The following is an 8,483-nucleotide window of genomic DNA, read 5'->3' on the forward strand; positions in this document are numbered from 1 at the left end:
TTCATATTGGGTTTGTCTCATATGTTGTCTTTGTTGGTTGGCTTCTTGACTATCTCTTATGTATTTTTCTATTGTTGTGGGTTTTTTGGTATATAAAACCCAGGATAGGTGAATTTATAGACAACAACTAAAATAAGGCTTCCTGGGGGATGGTAATGGTTGGGGATCTGGGGGTGGGGGGGTAGAGGGGAGCGGATATCAGAGAGTGCAAGAAGGAAGAGAATGGTTTGGAACTGATTGTGATAACGTTGGTACAACATTGCTTGATATGATTGAACTATGGAATGCTATGCTGTCTAGAATAGCTCTTAATAAAATGGTTTGGGAAGGCAAAGATACATGGAGTCACTGTACCAAAAATAACTAGTCCACATCCCACCATTTCAGGAGGTAGCATATGGGCAAGAACCAATGGTCCTAAAGGAAGAAGTACAAGCTGCACTAAATGCATTAGCAAAAAAAAAAAGGCTCCCTGGATTGATAGAATACCAACTGAACTATTTCAACAAGCTGATGAAGCACTGGAAGAAGTCATTTGTCAATGGCAGAGAATGTGGAAGACAGATACTTGGCCAACTAACTTGAAAAACTCAGAAAACCAAGCTTACTGCCATTGAGTTGATACCTCTGTATAGCAACCTGATAAGGCAAGAGAGAACTGCCCCTGTGAGTTGCCAAGACTGTAACTGTTAATGAGAGTAGAAAGCCCCATCTTTCTTCTGTGGAGGGCCTGGTGGTTTCAAACTTCAGCCCTTGCAGATTGCAGCCCAATACTTAACCGTTATACAACCAGGACTCCATAACTAACAAGAAGCGATCCATATTTGTACCCATACCAAAGAAAGGTGACCCAACAGTATACTCAAATTATACAACAACATCACTGGTATCACATGCAAGTAAAATTTTGCTGAAGATCATCCAACAATAGTTGCAGCAGTATATTGGCAGGGAGCTGCCAGCAGTTCAAGCCAGATTCAGAAGGATGTGGAACAAGAAACATTACTGATGGCAGGTGGATCTTGACTGACAGCAGAGCACAATAGAAAGATGTTTACTTGCATCTTACTGACTATGAAAAGGCATTCTGCTGTGTTGATCATAACAAATATGGATAGACTTGATAAGAATGGGAATTCCAGAACACGTCATTGGAAGTGCAGAGCTTATACATGGATCAAAAGGCAATTGTGGAACACAACAAGGGAATACTGCATGGTTTAAAATCAAGAAAGGTATGTGCCAAGTATCTTCTCACCATGTTTTCTCAATTTGTATGCTGAGCAAATCATCAGAGAAGCTGGATTATATGAAGAATGTGGCATCAGGACTGGAGAGTGGCTTATTAACAACCTGTGATACGCTGATGACACAACCTTAAAGTAAGATCCTGATTTCCAGCACTCGAAGGATGTCTTGAGAAGCAGATTTATCCAATGCTATGCCACCATTTTCAGTTGCCTCATATGCCTGTGAAAGTTGGCACTGAATAAGGAAGACAAATGAAGAATAGATGCATTTGAATTATGAAGCTGGCAAAGAATATTGGAAGTACCATGGATTGTGAAAAATACAAGCAAATCTTTGTTAGAATAAGTACAGCCAGAGTGCTCCTTAGAGGCTAAGATGGTAAGACTTCATCTCCCTTACTTTGGACATGTTGTCATCAGAGACTAGTCCCTGGAGAAGCATATCATGCTTGGTAGGGGGGCAGTGAAAAAAAGGAAAGCCCACAAGGAGATGGATTGAAACAATGGCTGCAAAAATGGGCTCAAGCACAGGAACAATTAAACATATACAATTCACAAGATGGGGAAGGCAGCGGCTGCAGTGGCTTTGGGGACTGAAGTAGGCATGCAAGTCCTGCTGTTTGCGGCCTTCCTGTGGACCGAGCTGCTCGCTCCCTTCCAAAGGCTTATCCAGTCCGAGGAGATGTCCTTTTACCAGAACCCGTATGTGGAAGCTGAGTTTTTCCCCATCAAGCCCATGTTTCTGCCAGCCTTGCCCTGGCTCTGAATGGTGTCTTTACCAACACACTAAAACTAATAGTAGGGAGGCCACGTCCAGATTCCTTCTATGGATGTTTCCCTGATGGACAAGCTCATCCAGACCTGATGTGCACAGAGGACAGGGACAAGAGCTTCCCTGGTGGACATTCCTTCTTTGCAGTTGCGGGCCTGGCCTTTGTTTCCTTCTACCTGGCAAGGAAGCTCCACTATTTCATACCCCATGGCCCCAGGGAAAGCCTGGAGGCTCTATACCTGTCTGTCCCCACTGCTTTTTGCAGCTGTGATTGCTCTGTCCCGCACCTGTGACTACAAGCATGTGTTAGTCTGGGTAGACTAGAGAAACAAATTCATAAACACACATATGTATATAAGGGAGAGGTTTATATACAAGAGGAATGGAACATCAAGAAAACATCCCAGACCAGTCCAGATCAAGTCCATAAGGCCAACATGTCTGACAGCAATCCACAAAGTCCTCTTCAGACTCACGACATACATGCAATGATGCCGAATGCAGAACCATCGCAGATCAGTGGATAGAAAGTCTTTGGATCCAGTGGCATTGTAAACATCGCAGCGCTAGCAGGGGTCTCTACTTGGCTCCTCCAGCTTCAGAGGTCTTGTCTTCTGCAATGTCTCCCAGCGTGTGAGCAGAGAGAAGGAGGTGTCTCCCACCTCCAAGGAGGAAGTACCAGATTTCCCAGAATTCTCAGGAGAAGGCCATGCCCACAAAAGTCTCATTGGTTATCTCCAGATTGGCAGCCTAGACCCCACCCCTACACTCTTAATCCTTAAATTGACACCAGATTAGGTGACTACCACAAAGCATCACCGGCAAGACGTCCTAGCTGGATCCCTGATGGGCCTGGCTTTTGCCTACATCTGCCATGGGCAGTATTCCCCACCGCTGACAGATGCAGCATGCCAAAAACCCTTTCAGGACAGGCCTGTGCTTCCCACGGGACCAAAGAAGCCTGGTGAGCCCTCTTGTTTTGACGTTTAGAAATTGGATCTTCCCCAGTGAAGACTATGGGACTCGGGCCTCTCCTAAATCATGCCCAAGGCTCAGCAGAGGCAAAGGGAGGGGCGGGCCTGGCTGCGTCCTGCCTAGTCTGATCACTCAGTCTTGCCCCCAGAGGAGTCTGAGCACATGCTCTGATGAGAGGGATCTCCTGAGCCCCCAGAAGCTAACGCAGCTGGTTCACCCTGGACTCCCCAGATCTACAGTGCTTTCACACCTCATTTCAGTGGCGTTGTTGGGAGGATCTTGTCACAAAGAAGCTTTTACACAGCCCCACGTGTAAAAGGAGAACCCAGCTTCTCCTTGAAGCTGGACGCCATCATCAGAACTTGGATTCCCCATGGTCCCACATCGTGAAAAAGAATGGCTCAATTGCTGTTGGCCTTCTCTGGTGAGTCTGAAATAGGAAAAAGAGCCAATTTTAGTGAATTTATCACATGACTGAAGGAGTCCTGGTGGCACGGTGGGCTAAGTAATTTGCTGCTAAGCTCAAGCTTAGCAAATCCACCAGCCACTCCCCAGGAGAAAGAGGGGGCTGGCTGCTCCGTGAAGGTCAAGAGTCCTGAAATGAGGCTCTGGGGAGACGTGATTCAGTCAAGCCAGCTTGCTGTCCCACCTGTCCAAGTACTGGGAGCAGAGAGTGGCTGTTGTGCCCCTGACACCTGTTTCTACCTCATTCACTTGTGGCTCACAAGCACACCTGTTTCTACCTCATTCACCTGTGGCTCACAAACAGACCTGTTTCTACCGCATTCGCCTGCGGCTCACGAAGAGCTCTCCTGCACTCCTACACAAGATCCCCCGCCCCCCCCCCACCATGAACCACTGGGCCAACCAGGTAAGGCAGAGTTAAAAAGTCAAATGGACACAAATAATCTGCAGGACAAATGGACACACATAGGACAACCTATAGCTGCCATTTTGTACTTTAAGTGTGGCCTTGTCTTGGGAAATTCCCCCTTATATTTTCAGCACATCAGATATTCAGATACCATAATTTTTTTTAAAAAAAAGAAGAAGAATACAATTCACGGCCATGGAGTCAATGCCAACTCATAACAACCCTCAAGGACAGGGTGGACTGCCCCTGGGAGTTTCTGAGACTAAGTCTCTATGGTAGTAGAAAGCCCAACCTTTCTCCTGGAGAGTGGCAGGTGGTTTTGAACTGCTGACCTTGCGATTAGCAACCCAACACGTAACAAAAACAACACCCCTAAAAGAGGTGATTCTATTAATGACCTTGTGAGTTTGTGTCACTCATTTGCCAGGCCTCACCATTTCATGTAACAGGAGAGTTAAAATCCAATGGCACTGATTCCTGCTCCACCCTGAATTGCACAAGCCCTCCAACCTCTCATGAGCATCTCCGATTATTTCTGGAGAGAACCGAAAGATAGGTCGCCTGTGTGCTCACCCACTCCCCCCTCACCCCCCCACCCCCGTCTTCCCTTCAAAGCCCCATCATATCATTCCTGGAAGACATGGCTACAAAGTGTCCTCGGGAGGACAAGACCCTGTCCTGCCGGGTCACTGTTGGTCAGCATCCACTCAATAGCTGTGAGTTGGCTTTTGAGATTCCCACTTTCATGACAGGATCCCTGGGGCAGGGCGGTCTCCTAACATATCCCCAAGGAGAATGCCTTCCCAGTGCCCCCACGCCATGCTGTGTTCTCTCCATGAATGTGAACAGGAACTCCCCGTTCTGTGTGTTTACACCGATTGAACCTCTGTCTCTTACTACATGTCATGAAAACCTGCCCTCCAGCCGCCTTTTTCCTGCAGCCCTTTCTATGGAACTCTCTGTCATTTGCTTATCACACACAATCCTCTCCCCTCTCCCCTCTGCCCTTCTAGTCATTGAACCCACATTGCCATGACCACCAGTGGGCCCAGACCCCTGCTATTGGGGCACCAGCACCTCTGCTGCATAGGAAACACAAAGATGTGAACTCTGACTCACGAATCTTTCCAAATGGGATGTCCCCACATGTTGACCCTTTGTATATCATTTACATGCCTTTCACCTCCACTGTCACACTTGAGCTTCAGAGCAACTGGCTAAGGAGCTGATGTCATTGTGCTCATCAGAGATGAAAAGAATAAGAAGTTCAGTGACTTGTCCAATGCTGTTCTCGATGGAGGCGTCAGTACAGAATGCCAGGCTTTCCTCCCTTCTTCCAGCGCCCAGCCAGCTCCAGCGTGACTGAGGTGAGAGGACTTTCTGGAAAGCCTGGAGAATTGAAGCTGCTTTGGGCTTTAGTTGGGGGCTTCCAAAGTCGGATGACAGCTTCTTCAGAGAAAAGGCTGTAACTCAACCCTGTCCTCTTCCAAGAACAATAAGTGTGCTTTTCTCTCCAGGACAAACGGGCATTCAGGGGGAGAGGAACAGAAGAAGCCAGCCAAGGAAAATCTGTCGTGCATGAGAAAGGAATAATGCGGAGAGAAGTTTTCCTCTTTATAGGAGGCCTGCCCCAGGGGTCATTACCTCTTCCAAAGTCTGAAGCAGACAAGCCGGAAAGAGCCTAAAACTCAACTGAGCAAAGAGGTGCGGGGCGGGCGGGGGGTGAGAAAGAAAAAACATAAAAATTGAAGATTTCTTATAAGCTTAAATTAAAAAGTGCCTCTCCATTCAGGCTAAAGGTGTGATTCCCATGTTCCCTGGTTCACTAAAATAGAATATGGCAAAGATAATAAATGTTTAAGAAGAAAATGTTTTATCTGGAGTCTGTAAGTTTCCGTCAAATTAAGCACAAAGTGGTGGTGTATAAAGGATTCATTATATAAACTCGTGGTTTAAGCCTCTCCAAGAAAATCATTTCACAAGCAACTTGGACTGTGGTCTGACTGATGCTCTTTGTTCATGTGGTCACAGAGACAAGACTGAAGTCCAGTGCCAGAGGGATGGAAGCAAAGACAATGAATTCTCAAGCTCCGGTGGGAATGATAGGGAGAGTAACTCACTAACTCTTACATAGCAACTCCTTTCTAGAAGGGCTGAGGGGCTCATGAACACCACAGCTTAAGTAAGGGTGGCTATGTGGCTTCATTTGAATTGCAGGTCAAAGGGTACAATTCAACAGAAGAGCAGGTGTTTTCCTGAGTGCCGTCTCTACCACATTGGTGGGAATGCCACACCCAGACAGCCCCACAATCCCTCCTGTTGACCTCAAGTGCCCAGTGCTTAGAAGAGTTCATGGCTCAATTGTTATTGGTCAATAAATAAATATTGAATGAATGGATGAATAAGGAGATCAACCAACTCATCTCATGTTCTTATATCCTTCCTCACATTTTCTAAAATTCCAAATACCTATTTGAGCAATAGAGAGAGTGGTTGAGACAAACTTCAAAAGATTGATCAATTCCTAAAATACAATCTATCTGGAATTCTTTTTGACACCACCAACTCCACCTGTTTGGAATAACAGATGTCCCAACATTGTTGAATCTGGCCAATAAATAGCTACACTGTTTTTGAGAACATGGTTTTCTTTCTGATTCAAGAGAGCTAACAGAAACTACCTCCACCGACCTACTCCAAGTGGTATATATTGATGATACTATAAGAGCAGTCCAACAATTTAATGGATAATATTCTTCCCAAGAACGAAGGTTGAATTGAGTCATTTCTACCAGACCCTTCAGCCCCTCATGCTTAACACTGTGTGGCTCCCACGAATGCCCTCTTTCAATTGGAACTGGCTTGATGGCAGTGGGTAATCCTTTTTTAAAGTCCCCGGGGAGTGCATACCGTTAACATACTCTGCTGCTAACCGAAAGGTTGAAAGTTTGAGCCCACCCAAAGGTACTTAAAAATAAAATTCTGCTGTTCTATTTCTGAATACATAAGTCCTTGAAAGCCCAACGGAACACAGTGTTTGCTCTGACACATATGGGGCTGCTATGAGGAAGACACAATTACAAGGCAACCAATTGATACTTCTCTTGTCCAAGCCAACCAACCCAGACGGCTGCTCTTGGGTCCTCTTATGCCTGGAGTTTTGTGGTAATTGCCTACCTAATTGAACTTCAGCCTCTCCCCTTTCTTTCATGTAGCATATCCCTGTTGGATTGATGCTTTATGTTGGATTTTGGAATATACAGTAAAAAAAACTTTTATAGGGAAAATAAAACAAAATAAGCATTACTGGGGGGTTGGGGGGAGGGATAAAGGGGAGCTGATATCAAGGAGTTCAAGAAGAAAGAAAATGTTTTGAAAGTGATTTTGGTAGCAATTGTACAGTACTGCTTGATGTGATTGAACTATGGACTGTTGTGATATCTGTAAGAGCTGCCAATAAAATGATTAAAATGAAAAACAAAACCTTGAGTCCTAGTACCTCTCAAAATTATCTCCTGACTCTCCCTACAAAGAAAGCCCATTTCAAAGATCATCATGGACTTTTTTTTGCTCCCCAGAAATGCCAAGTATATTTCTGATAATACACACCCCCTTTCTACTCACTTTGATTGCCTAAGTCATGTTAATATAGTGGGATCTTGAAGGCACACATCTAGCTGCATGGTCTTGAGAAGGTAAGTCAGGAAGGTAGAGAATTTGTGTCCTTGGTTGTAAAAGTGGCATCATAAAGTAACAATAATTATAATGGTATTACACCACAGAACTGTTGAGGGAGCTCAACAGAGTTCTGGAATAAATTCAGATTACAAAGCGTAGTGCTTAATAGGAAGCACAAGGTTACTCATCACGTGTTCTTTGAGTCTCTTCTTCCATATTTATAAAATGAGAGTACCAATAGCATCCTCCTTGAAGGATTTTTGCTAATGAATACAATCACTTTGAGAATGGTAACTCAAGAGAGCAAGAGTAGTTTAATCGTAGAATTCTCACCTTCTATTCAGGAGACTTGGGTTCAGTTCTCAACTAATGCACCTGGCACACGGGCATCACCTTTTGTCACTGGTCACTTGCATGTTGCTATAATACTAAGCAGGTGTTAGCAACGCTACTAAACCAGGACTGAGCGGGAAGATTACACGTAAATCTACTTCCAAATCAGTTCATGAAAACACTATGAATCACAATGGTCCAATCACAACTGAGTGTAGGGATGGCACAGGACTAGACAGCATTTTGTTCAACTGTGTGTCAGGGTCAACTAGAAGCCCAAGACCAACAACACACAGATAGCTGTAACTGCCCTTCTTTCCAGCCTGGCTCCAACAAGCCTCGCATGCAAAGCCTTCCCTTGGTACTTCAGTCTGCAGCAGCGGCTCTCTCACCGGGCCCAGAAGCACTGACTGTCTGGACCATGTAACAGATACTTAGCACAGACCTCCTGGAGATCTTTAGCTTGTTATTATTTGAAGGGTTGTTTTAGGTTTCTCTTCTATTCTAATTTTTCTACTCAGGTTGATGGCAAGCACATGAGAGCAGGAATTATGTCTCAGGGAGCACTTTCTTGGGCCACAGAGATTTAAACTGCTTGGGA

The 8,483-nt window shown here is 45.1% G+C and overlaps 1 pseudogene; it reads left to right on the forward strand.

Annotated features, from left to right (window-relative positions):
* Positions 1-1,809: 1,809 nt before the first annotated feature.
* LOC101643709 lies at positions 1,810-3,012 on the forward strand (annotated as a pseudogene).
* Positions 3,013-8,483: the final 5,471 nt, after the last annotated feature.

Source organism: Echinops telfairi, unplaced genomic scaffold, assembly GCF_000313985.2.
Source record: "Echinops telfairi isolate 266 unplaced genomic scaffold, ASM31398v2 ScPeMD7_7469;HRSCAF=8507_1, whole genome shotgun sequence".
NCBI lineage: Eukaryota > Metazoa > Chordata > Mammalia > Afrosoricida > Tenrecidae > Echinops > Echinops telfairi.